Here is a 13,932-nt window from a genome sequence, read left to right on the forward strand (position 1 = left end):
TAATGCCGAGATTCGGCGAAATTTTTAAAGTGTGTTGGTCGTGTTAGTTGTTTACCGAATTCACAAAACATTCAGAACATAGTGGAGACGCATTGTTAACATGACACAACTAATAACCACCTATGTTGTATTGACCAATGGATTCACAAAAATGTGTTTTTTTACTTTACAGATAACAAATAAATTGCATATTTTAATGTTGATTATAAAAAAAATTACATCTCTAAGCCAAGGCTATGTGTAGATTTGAAAAATACAGATTGCCGGAAATATGAAAAGAAATTTATTTGGAAATAAGTAGTTCAACAGTACAAATACTAAGTATATTCACGAGAGTTCACAGAAAATTGTATTGTAATAGTTATAATGTCTGATCGTATACGCGCTATGCTTAATGCAGACTTAAACACATGGAGATACACAACACAGCGCAAAACAAAAACCACGGGAGGCCGAACGGCACTTGATTTTCGATTGGATTCTTTTCGCCCTGGTGGATTTCTGCGAAAAAAAAAACAAAGTCACGAAAACTCTTATCAGGCTTTAAATAATTTGTTACGTCCCGTAACTCGATGCGCACTAGATGGATCCTAAACCAATTTTTATTAGTTTATTTTATAGATCGTGGAGCAAAATTTGCACTGAAACAAACCTGTTAGAGTAAAAATACCCAATCGACATGTTTTCACAGATTGTCAAGCAGATTTTGATTTTATCCAGCTAGCGAGAAATAGAGTCACTCACTCAAAAATATTTATTACAGAAATCAATTTAAATTATTTTATTCGTTTTCAGTTATTTTTTACGAACATCAGGAAATCCGGCTCACTTCTTGTAGGTTGCTTTCAAGCAAGTACCTGTTCGCTTTCTTGTTGGAAACACACTCTATTATTGTCGTCTTTGCTACCCCCTCACCTGCGGCGGCCAAATTGCCCGTGACTGGATCTCGTGTATGGTGTATCGTGTGTACAGAGATGCCAGATATACAGACAAATCTGTATTATACAGACTTTCTGTGTTGCGATACAGACACGCATAAGCCTACAGATTTTATACAGACATTTAGTATAATACAGATATTACACAGATATCTGATATTCTACATAATGGTTTTACCAGTATACACAAAAAAACGAACACAAAAACCAAAAGTCACTATAGCCGTTGCTGGAAAAAGTGAACTAGGAACTGAACACTTTGCTGAACATATTAATCTTGCGTTTTTGAGAGTGAAATCATGACAACGGGAATCGAGTCAGGCTATGGGTGTTTTTATCGGCCCCGTGGGCACTAATCTGCCTGTTTCGCCCCCAGTAACAAACAGCTGATTGTCTCGATCGATTGCCATGCAGGTTATATTGGTGAAAAGACCGTTTGTTCTATTCGGAGCAATATCCAACGTTGAAGAATTGCTTAAAATGTCCCAAACCTTGAAGGTACTATTTTTATAACCGCGAGACTTCTGCTATCATGTATCAGTTTAGCTACATTACGACGAACGACGATTTTTATCACGGGAAAGACTCTTACTTCTATGTGTTACTTAGATTTAAAAGATAAATTAGTTATCGATTAATCGACCAACTATGATAGACTCGAAAAAGAACAATCAAAACAAGCAATAAAACAAAACAATCTGACAGGTCGACAAATAATTAGGTATCAATGTATCGGTAACTTTTTTTCGCAGCGGTATACAGACTTATACAGACATTTTTATGGATTATACAGACTTGCCAAAAAAAAGTCTGGCATCTCTGCGTGTGTATTGCACACACTTACTATGGTTCCCCAGCCCCCGCTTGTACAAAGGCGACCCACTTCTCCCTTACATCCGATAAGTGGGTAGTCTGTTATCATTTTATTGTTCGGGTGTCGAAACAGAATGATATCAAAATCACGCAATACTTCGAATTTGATGCGGTTAACTCCTGAATTTAGTATTAGTTTCAAAACTTGCCAAGATAAGTAAAAAATTTGCAACGTTGGGTCTGATGTAGGGTGTTGTATCATGATCGGACCAGTCAGAAAATGTAGCATGATCGGACCATTTTTTTATATGCGAGATTTCTCAAGTATTGAAAAAAAAACTATCAAATATGTACCCGCATCATCAAAAAACTTTTTCTGATGATGTTCAGAAGGTTTCATTTAGATTACTTAAGTATTACTATTATTAAAAAAGTTTTAAAAAATGGTCTATTTTCGAGCACAATTTGTCCTTACAATTGTTACCAAGTCTTGTTTTCAAGCAGTGATTTTAGAATCGAATATTTAAAGATTGCAGTATATTTTCCAGTAATATGCTTCTGTAACATTTAAATTCAATGTAGGAACACTTTTTATATGAAATATTTGCTTTAAAGTTTGAATTATTGGTGAAACGCGAAAGCCTGTTTTGTATCATGATCGGACCAGCTTTGAACCATGATCGGACCAGCCTACTTCTGAGACATCACCGTTTTACTTTGCTTATGCTTAATATATCCAATGAAGGATTTCACGTTTAATTGATTGGAACTGAATATAAATGATGAAGCTTATTTTTTATAGAATAAAACCTCTCTAAAACGACGTTAGCTTCGCAAACTAAAGCAAAACCATTTGAAACTTCACTATAAATAGCCCACTCTGCTTTAAATAGGGAAAATATAACTCAGTGTCATCCTTATGTAGGAAGCACTGATCTAATGATAATATGTATATCAAAATTATTTTTCAGTAACAACCCAAGCAGCACCTGCAACATGTTTTGAAATTAGACTACTCGATATTTGTTGTTTTGAAACTTTTTAACGGTGCATGAAACTTTTCGGTTACTATGAAGAAATTTAAAAATATTGAGCAACATTATGTTATTTACTTGTATTATTCTCGTAATAACACTAGGAATTGCTTAATAGTTTTCTGCAATCTAAATCCAACTACATATTTTATGATACTTTTAAATAACGATAATGTCACATGATGTTGCATATTGTTGTTTACAAATGTTTTCTTTCAAGGAAAGCAACCTAGTGATGAAAACGTATAGCAACATCTTTTTGAACCATATATTTGCTAAAATTAAGACTCAGTAAACAGCTATCTTTAATAAATATGAATGATAAAATATTATTGTTGGAAACATGGTTTTGTTATTTCCTATTTCGCATAATTAACACTTCATATCCACTGAGTATAGTTTTCTGAACTATCTTTTCCCAAAACATTGTTTATAATTTGGGAAGTTTGATTCATAAAATTCCTTTTACAACACTTCATAAGAGGCGCGTGAATAATTAGGAAGTAAAAACATGTTTTGTACGGTAAATTTTTAATCGCAGGTAGTATGACGTACCTATTAGACGTGTAAGTAGAGAAAAGTTTCGATATATTCAAGGTTTTTTATAACGTATGTAGTTGTATGAAACTTCGCGACACCATCAGCGAAGAGTACTGAGAGTAAAGGTAAACAAAATAAACTTTATTTATGCTCTCTTTCCTTCCTATGCTGCAGCGGTTATCGATGCTGATGATGTTTGCACACAGCATTGTTAGTTGCGTATAGGCTCCACCTCCTGCGCTTTTTCGGTTATTTACAAGTTGTATAAAAGTAACGGATGTGAAATATTACAATCTTTAAATGCTGCACTGAGAGTTGCATTTGCTTCATTGCAACAATGTGTGCTGCTTGGGAAGACTCTCTTTGAGACTAACTACTTTTTGAGCTGCGGCAAAGGAAACGTAGGGCAAAAAATTAATCTTTGAATTTCGTTTAGCGATAAGGCTTAAAAGTTTCGTCTCTCCGAAAAATGTCCTCATACAAAATTCCAACTCAATCAAACTTAAGGAAGCAGTGTCTTAAATTGACCGCTTTAAGTCTCACTTTTTCGACTGATGACGAAAGGCACAGTTCATGCAATTGTCGATATGGAAATTTTTGTTGACACCAAATATCTTAGACTTGAGTAAAACGCCGTGATCTGGTGTTTTCTCGAGAAAAAAAAATCTCTTGAAGTCTCAGGAGCACACTGGTCCGATTATGATACATTTTTTGATCCGATCATGATTCACCCTGGTTCGATCATGATACAAATTCTATGGTCAGGAAAAACGATATATTTAAATGAATTTACGTCAGATTTGCTATAAATTGTTATTTTTGAAAACTAGACAGATAGACTTTTACGATAAATATATATTATTCATGATTACAAGTTAAATTATTGGTGAAAATGTGACATGAAAAGCGATGTACCTGGAAAATAGTCTAAATTGGTCGGATCATGATACATTACCCTATGAATAAATGCATCCGCTTTAGAACATCGCACAGATTTATATTTACCTCCTTAATACCAAAACTAGGGTTGTTCACCAAATTTCAGCAGACGAAGCAGATTTTCTTGAAATTGCTATAGGGGCCGTCCACGCATTGACGATAAGAAAACCTTGAAAATGAAAAGGAGTTATACAAAATTCTTGAAATGGTTCGAACCTATTTAAAAAAAAAGAAAGTTTTAATTTTTGTCCAAAGAACAGAGATCACCTTTTAAATGGGACCCGATTGTCATTTCAAAAATTTTCATGCATATTATCAAACGCATTCCAAACGTTTAATTTAAGAAATCAGAATAACGCCGAGTAACTGTGAAGCATATACTAAAAAATTAAGTACATGGTTTCATGCTTTGCGTGAAATAACCAAATGCGCTCAAAACAACACAACTTTAATTTAACTGAAGCGATTCTAAACCCCAGGAGCAAAATAATCCAAAATGCATCCTGATATAACTGGAAGCTTTTTAAAATCATAAGCCCTGTTTAGAGTTTCAAGCGAAGTGAAAATCTAATAACAAATGTTCATTTTTTCACGCGCGTGAAAAACGTAACCTGTAGAAATTTCACTTCGCTTGGAACTAGCATAGCATAGCACCAATAAAATTGCAAAATGAATCAGATGAATGGTGCTTGGGATTAGCATTATATTCTCATTGTGTAATTTTCACTGGTTCACAATACTTTTACCGATAACGACGCCGGCCACGAAAAAGGCGGTACTACTTGCGGGAAGGAAAAGGGGAGATGATGGTCATTTTGTTTAGAGACCGCAGGTACCACTGCATCTCAACGAGTATCACAGGATAAGAATTGTATTAATATGAAAGTATACAGCTCTGGTCACTTTTTAGTAAATGATGCAATATATAACGCGGAACTTAAACTTGAATATCACGAAGCTTATTGCGCGAACAAAACTCCTAACTTACAAACAATACGCGAAATATTTCGGTTTCTATCTATATTTTAAGACGCACATGTTCCATGTCGATTTTATAAAAGTATTTCCGTAAATGCTATTTATGAGAAATATCTTAACATCGGAATCGTTGTCCAAAAATTTGTTTATCTCGCGAGCTAGATCAGAACAAACTTTTGAGAATGATATTGAAGCGTCCTCGCTGGTTTAGCACGAATGAACTAGATAAGCTTACTGATGTGGAAACATTAGAAAATATGTCAAACCAAATTATCAATAAGTTGCGACAAAAATCGTTGCAATCCTCATTTACAACGATAAGCTCACTTCATAGTCAGTAAGATAGGTGTATATCTTTTAAGATTAGTTTTATTTTAAATTCATTTTTTGCCTTTCTCCTAGAAAGGTATAGCAATTACTGGCAAAACCGAAAGTATAAAAGTACTCCAAAGGGTCGAATGGCATTTACAGTGCCTCCACAATTCTGGGTCACTTTTACGCAAATACGTCTATTCTCACGAAACTGAACAATTTTCATTGACAGTGGTATTTTTTATAACTCCATTGTAACCCTATTCATACGATTGAAATGATTTAATGTTGAAGATGTTACTAAAAACAATAATTCTGCTCGGTGCAATAAGTGAAGTGACCCATAATTGTAGTAATGTTACGTTTTGTGGTGCACATTTGTGGGTCAGTCCATATTTTGGCTATTTTGATTTCTTTTGCATGAAAATACATCACGACCTAATAAAATAACTTATTATCAAGCTATTACATCAATAAAATAACTTTTGTGATGGATTTTGATGGTTTTATAAACTAAATGATCTTCAAGGCCAAAAGTGACCCATAATTGTGTCTTTTGCTATGCAAGTACTATTTTTCTTTTTAACCGATTTACACACATCAGCTGCAGTGAAACTGATTGTCGATCGAAAGTATACATTAAAACACAGAAATAGATAGTAAAACATTCGTAGTTGATAACTTTTTTGAACTATCTTTTCTCAAAACATTGTTTATGATTTGCCGAGTTTGAATCATAAAATTTCTTTTACAACACTTCATAACAGGCGCGTGAATAATCACTAAGTAAAAACATAAAAACATTTTGCACGGTAACACTTTAATCGCAGGTAGAATTACATACCTGTCAGAAGTGTAAGTAAAGTAAAATTTCGATATGTTTGAAGTTTTTTGTAATGTATGTAGTTATATGAAACTTCGCGACACCATCACCGAAGAGTAATGAGAGTAAAGGTGAACAAAATAAATTTCATTTCTCCTCTCTTTTCTTCCTATGCTGCAGCGGTTATCGATGCTGATGATAATTTCACATTGCACTGTTAGTTGTATATAGGCTCCACTTGCGCTTTTTCGCTTATTTACAAGTTGAATAAAAGTAACGGATGCGAATTATTACAATCTTTGAATGCTGCATTGAGAGTTGCATTTGCTTCATTGCAACAATGTGTAGGGATACCATCTGGTCAGAGGTACAAATCAGGACATCTAGTTTTTCGGCACAAATTTGATCCAAATTATTTTTATTCTGGTTCAAACTGGTGGTATGTGATTTGCACTTCAAAATGCTATTCGGTTGTTAATTTATTCAACATGTATCTCGAACGATCCAATTTTATCAAGCAAATTTGAAGTTTTAGGAATTTGTATGTCTCCAAAGAATTCAGCACACGTAAAGTGTTTAAAATTAAATATAAAAATTGTCAAATGTTCAACACTATTCACTTTACTCAGGCTTAACCAAAGAAATAATTCACGCAGTGAGCGTTGTGTGGTAAGGTATCGAGATTTATCAGAATTATTTACATTATTGAACATGTATCAAGAAAGACAGGTTTAATATCTGATCTCCCAGATATTTCAATTCTGCATTATAGATTTTTCCTGATTTTGGGACCGATTACAAAGCAATTTGCAATTTGCCTCGCCTGGAGTCACTGACGAGCAAAATGTTGTATTAGGAAACGCGAGTGAAATTTGGCTGGTGACAGCTGAGTGGAGCAGTTTCGCAGTCGAGCTACTCGTCCAAGATCCAGCCGACTCACCATCTGTTGTATCTAAATTGGTCAGGCGAGTAACTCGCTGCTCACCTCGTTGACTGTAATAGGCCCCTTTATTTCTTCAGCCCGCGAAACGGTCATCACTTCAAATTTTACCTCATAAAATCTTACTTTAAGTATTTTATCGGAGAAAAATGTCCTTTTGTTTTTATTTGTCCAGCGACGAATTCGAACTGGCAACCAGAAATGAAAAAAAAATACTGGGCAATCTCCAACAATTTCTAATATCAGGCAACATTCACGATTCTGTTAAAAACTTACCGACTTGTGCCTTGAAATATGAGCTTGGTGATTGAAGATAATTGCATGTCTTATGAAAATCAGGACAAATGCTGGAATATGAAAAATAAATCAGGACGCCCAAATATGATCTCAAAATCAGGACATGTCCTGCTAAATCAGGACGGATGGTATCCCTAACAATGTATGCTGGTTGGGTATCCTGCATGCCGTGTCGAATGATAACGGCCATCGGTGCGTAAACTTTGCGGCCTCCCGTGGTATAGTAGTCCGAAGTACCTTCTTCCCCCGCAAAGGTATCCACAAATCCACCTGGAGATCACCCGACCAACAGACAGAGAATTAAATCGACCACGTTCTAATCGACGGCAGGTTCTTCTCCGACATCATCAACGTTCGCACCTACCGCAGTGCGAATATAGATTCGGACCACTACCTAGTAGCTGTGTGCATGCGCTCGAAACTATCAACGGTGTGTAACACCCGCCGAAGTTGAACGCCGCGACCAAACATTGAGCAACTGCGGGACGCCGAGGCTGCACAGGAATACGCGCAGATGCTGGAGGCAGAGCTACCCACGGAAGAGCAGCTTGGCGCAGCTACCCTTGAAGATGGCTGGAGGAGCATCCGATCCGCCATAGGTAGCACTGCTGTAGCGCTACTAGGTACAAGGGTCCCGATTCCTAGAAAGGACTGGTTTGACGGGGAATGCAAACGGTTAGTCGAGGAGAAGAATGCTGCATGGGCGAGAATGCTGCAACACCGTACGAGAGCGAACGTGGAACGATACCGACAGGCATGGAACAGCTAAAACTCGGCCCTCCGAAGGAAGAAGCGCAGCTAGAGGACCGAGATCGCGTAGTGATGGAAGAGCTGTACCAAGCTAACGACACTCGGAAGTTCTACGAGAAGCTGAACAGCTCCCGCAAAGGCTTCGTGCCGCAAGCCGATATGTGCAGGAGCTTGGACGGCAACCTCCTTACAGACGAGTGTGAGGTGATCGAAAGGTGGAAGCAGAACTTCGACGAGCATCTAAACGGCGATACAGTAGAGCGCGAGGACGGTATGGCAACTCACCTTGGTGCACGAGCAGAAGACATCAGGATTCCAGCCCCCGATCTCCTGGAGGTGGAGGAGGAGATTGGCCGGCTAAAAAACAATAAAGCTGCTGGAGTGGACCAAACTTCCCAGCGAGCTATTGAAATACGGTGGAGACGCACTGGCTAGAGCCGTGCACTGGGTCATTGTCAAGGTTTGGGAGGAAGAACGAGTACCGGAGGAGTGGATGGAGGGTATTATGTGCCCCATCTATAAAAAAGGGCGACAAGCTGGAGTGCTGCAACTATCGGGCAATGGCTCTGCTGAACGCCGCCTACAAGGTACTCTCCCAAATACTCTGCTGTCGACTATCACCATTTGCAAAACAGTTCGTGGGGCACTACCAAGCGGGATTCATGAGTGCCCGCACCACCACGGATCAGATATTGGCGGTTCGGCAGGTTATGCAGAAATGCCGCAACTATAACGTGCCCACACATCACATGTTTGGTTTCGCCGACGATATCGGCATTGTGGCTCGGACCTTTGTGAAGATGGCGGATACGTACATCGGACTAAAGGCTGAAGCCAAACGGATTGGACTGGTCATCACTGCATCGAAGACGAAGTACATGAAAGGAAGGGGTTCACGAGAAGACAGTGCTAACCTCCCACCTCGAGTTCAAGCTGGTGGTGATGAAATCGAGGTGGTCGACGAGTTCGTGTATCTGGGCTCACTGGTAACTGCCAACAACGATACCAGCAGAGAAATTCAACGGCGCATTATGGCAGGAAGTCGTGCATACTTTGGTCTCCGGAGGACGCTCCGATCGAGTAGAATTCGTCGCCGCACCACAAACACAAGGCGCTGATCAGACCGGTAGTCCTCTACGGGCATGAGACATGGACTTTGCTTGTGGATGACCAACGCGCCCTTGCGGTCTTCGAGCGGAAGGTGTTGCGTACCATCTTCGGTGGACTGCAGATGGAAAACGGAGTGTGGAGAAGGCGAATGAACCACGAACTGCAGGAGCTGCTTGGTGAGCCATCTATCTTCCACACCGCTATGGTAGGCAGGTTGCGGTGGGCTGGGCATGTTGTAAGGATATTGGACGACAGCCCGGTAAAGATGGTTCTTGAAACCAATCCGTCAAGGACGAGACGGAGAGGTGCACAGCGGGTAAGGTGGATCGATCAGGTGGAAGACGACCTGCGGACCTTAGGCAGACTGCAGAGCTGGCGAACTGCAGCCATGGACCGAGTGGAATGGAGACGACTATTACGTACAGCAAAGGCCACACCACGGCTTGGGACTGTTTGGTAAGGTAGGTAACCTCTACTAGCAAAAACACAAAAAAGTATACTATTTTAACTGAAATTCTTGAAAGGTTCTCAACATGCTTGATGAACGTTTTAAAAAAATTATGAGGCCACGAATAAAATTATTCGTAATTTATCTAAACTATAGACGATAATGACTCTAAAACCAGAATATCAGTTATAATTTTTATAACAAGACAACTATTTTAGCAGATCTCCATTTTTTGCAAAAAAAATCCACTTGGAAATTATCATTTCCTCTACCCCCTGCCGTGGACAAGCGTGGACAAGCGTGAAGTTATGGTTATGGTCACATTTTTTCCATTTCCATTCATTTCCATGGGTTGAATAATTCAAAGGACGGAGATAACTTCTAACTTATTCAGTTAATCTCTTTGATGTCAAAGATTAAATTATGTCACATCGATCTTATATTTCAGTAAATCTATGTTTGTTGCTGAAGAACCACAAACAACTCAGAAAAAAAGCGTATTTTCATAATAAACTGAAATTTTCCAAACAAAGCAGAGTCTTGGTGCTACATTCCGATTCGGAACTCGACCTTCTGTTTATTATACACAGACTTTACAGTCAACTGTTTTAATGTCCAGGCGGACAACTGCGGGATCATAGCGCTTTGATCCTATCGACTGAATCTTACGACAACTGGCTTTTTAGGCCAGCATCGTACCGCAAGATCAGCTGGGTGGGTCAATTTCCCAAACATTATGTATATGTAGTAAGTTAGCTGCGAAGAGCTTTATGGTTTGGGATAACTATTTATATTACCACAGATGTGCCACTCGATGGTGATTTCATCGTTCAGAGAAATGATTATCTTGAAATTTTGTTCAGTATGAAGTAAGGGGTCATCCACATACCACGTGGACAGCTTGGGGGGGGGGGGGTTGTGGAATGTCCACGGTCCTTACAAAAAAAAGAATTTATATGGCCATTTGTCCACGGAGGGGGGGAGGTGTTTCGCACCGACTATGGCGCATTCGACAGTGTTGGCTTGTTCGAAACATAGATAAACAACTGCTGAAAATCCTGACAGACTCGCGTCAACAAAGCTGTGGAGTTGCACGGTTGTTTGTGGAGTTTGCGCAATTAGCGCCCGATAACAGCGAGTGATGAGCTCATGACTGAACTCAGAAATATGAAGCAAGAGCATGTCATCAGAGAAATGACCAGTGTTGATACCGAATGGACACTTTTGCCACCAGCGTCACCATATGGGTGGAGCCTGGGAAAGGCTTATACAGTAAATAAAAAAGAATTTCGCAGCGATGAAAAAACAAAGCCTTGGTGCTACATTCCGATTCGGAACTTGACCTTCTGTTTACTATACACAGACTTCGCAGCGATGAAACCTGGGCGAAATCCTACTGACGAAGTCCTGCGCAATATGCTCATAGAAGTGGAGCATGTGATAAACTCACGTCCGTTAACTGTGGAGAACCCAGAAATTCTCGTTCTCACACCGAAACATTTCCTGTTGGGCTCTTCTAGTGGTCTCAAACCGGCTACTGTCCTTGACGATAGTGCAATAGTCTTACGTCGATCGCGGTGCGCATTACAGGTAGAAGTGAATATATTTTGGCGAAGAAGGATGCGAGACTATACGCCAGAATTGACGAAACGGACGAAATGGTTTAGCGAGGTAAAATCGATAGAGGTAAATGATATCGTGGTCATAGTCCACCCAGGACTAACACGCAACTGTTGGCCAAAAGGACGACCCTCGATAAGGGGCCATCCACATACCACGTGGACAGATTTCAAACGATTTTTCTTTCAACCGCCACGGCTTATTAAACACGTTTCATGATATGTAGAGCAACATGTCAAAAGGATCTATGTGCTTTGATCGATTTTTTGATCGATCGGTTTCTTTCAACCGCCATGGCTTATTAAACACGTTTCATGATATGTCCTTTACACCATTTGATAGTGGAGAATCTAATCTAGCTTTTTAAATAAAAACCACGTTGGAAATAGTTACTTTAGCTGAACTATTAAACAAATGAAAAGTCAATCAAGAAAATCGATGAAAGTAGATAGATCCTTTTGACATGTTACTCAACATATGTCCTTTACACCATTTGATAGCGGAGAATCTAATCTAGCTTTTCAAATGAAAACCACGTTGGGAATAGTTACTTTAGCTAAACCATTAAACAAATGAAAAGTCAATCAAGAAAATCGATGAAAGTAGATATACCCTTTTGACATGTTGCTCTACAATTTAACGTCAAACAAGGGTACCATTCGAGCAATGTAAATAAACAAAGTAATAATGATAGGAGTGATGACTCAAAACTGTATACCTTGTGAAGAATTTCAAAAAACGATATGGTGAAAAACAGTACTGTATAGTTCCGGATTACTTCGTGATTAGGGCGAAACTAGATAGAAAAACAAGCAAAGATTCGCCCTTATCACGAAGTAGTCCGGAGTTCTTGGCAACAAACGGTACAAAAACTGTGCTGCCGGAACGATAGATTTTCTCTTTGTGCGACTCTATATAATAATAGACTCTGGTGCAAATGATGTCAGGCATTTATGAACGTCCTGCCACGAAGCTTGCTGTGCTAGATGTTCGGTGCGATAGGGAAGTAAGCGAGAATCTTGGCGTACCTGGGGAGGAGTGTTACGACCCCTCGGTCGGCGCACCTCACAAAGGCGACCTGCATACACAACCTTGATCTACACGGGCGAAGAGAAAATCAAACTCACTATACTGCGCTGGGAAAAACGGCAGATTATCGATCATGGTCATTATTGCTTAATCATTGCAGAAGAAAAGAAGCAAACTAATCAAGTGTGAAGTTATTAACGATTATAACTAAAATATTTATTACTAGTGCTTAACCTAATACTTAAAGGCTACTTAAAATCTAAACTAATTACGTATTCTTAGAATTAGGTAAACTTTAATAATCGATTTAAAAATATGTGAATTACATGCTAATTGGTGATACGATATTCTAGGTTAATCTTAAAATCTACCAGTGCGCTTGCAAAAAGATGGAATAATTCCCTACAATTAAAACCATGCTATTTCTTACTTTAGAGTAAAGAAGTGTTCTCGTGTCAGTGAAATTACGAGGATAGCTTATACGAAAAGTAAAAATACTGGAAATGGGGAAGATTTAAGAAGTAAAACTTTATTCAATATTATTATGCAATCACAGGGAATATAGTGCAGTAGAAAATCATAATAAGGGACAGATAAACAGGAGTAAGAACATTAAACGTAAGTTATTTGCCAGTAACACATGCAATCCGACTGATGTACATTTATGATATTGCAGGAAGATTTTTAATACACGTTTACCGTTATTATCAAACTCGGACCGTTCTTATTCCCACTCCCCTTTGGCCTAACGCCAACAGCAACTGTTTTTCACCTTTCAGAACAAACCGTTCATCGACAGGGCACTGAAGTTACCGGGATCGGAGCCGATTCTATATCAAAGCCCTTTCCGTAATCAATTCAACTCCCCTGCTGCACGAGCAACAGCTGAAGCCCTCTCAAGTAACCAAAAGTTCGGATTAAAGTTAATTCCAGAGACTACTCAGCCAAGCTAACGATCATAAATAGACTTCTAATCAGCCCACTTTTTAAGTAATTAACCGTACTTTCAAGTTCGCATTTGATGAATAAACTTCGAGTAGCGTGCGAAGCAGCTTCTAAACCGAACAAAAAAGTTCACATTAAGTTCGGTTTAGTCGTTGCACAAAACGCTATTTAGCTTGAACAGAAACCCTAAAAAAAACTCAAAATAAAAAACAACTTCTGTTTTTTTTTTTCAATTTATCGTTGCCTTTAACTTATTTTATTCGTGTTGGTATAATCCCATGATAAGCATACACTGGAGAAATATGCTAGATCAGAAGAATAATTGTAGCTTTATTTATTATTGAATTCCCTGATTCTTTGCAACTTACCCACTTTACACAAGCTTCGAACTCGAGTCCTCCCTCTTTGAAGCCTAG

At 38.7% G+C, this 13,932-nt stretch overlaps 1 long non-coding RNA gene across 2 annotated transcripts; it reads right to left on the reverse strand.

Moving 5' to 3' along the window:
• Positions 1–260: 260 nt before the first annotated feature.
• On the reverse strand, positions 261–918 carry LOC129717549 (uncharacterized). 2 transcript variants are annotated; one of them, XR_008726697.1, is made up of 2 exons: positions 653–918; positions 261–501 (listed from the first exon to the last, which is right to left on the reverse strand). It is a non-coding gene; the product is annotated as an uncharacterized LOC129717549 (long non-coding RNA). The 2 variants fall into 2 exon arrangements; XR_008726696.1 differs by having other exon boundaries at positions 261–590.
• Positions 919–13,932: the final 13,014 nt, after the last annotated feature.

Source organism: Wyeomyia smithii, chromosome 1, assembly GCF_029784165.1.
Source record: "Wyeomyia smithii strain HCP4-BCI-WySm-NY-G18 chromosome 1, ASM2978416v1, whole genome shotgun sequence".
Classification (NCBI taxonomy): Eukaryota; Metazoa; Arthropoda; class Insecta; order Diptera; family Culicidae; genus Wyeomyia; species Wyeomyia smithii.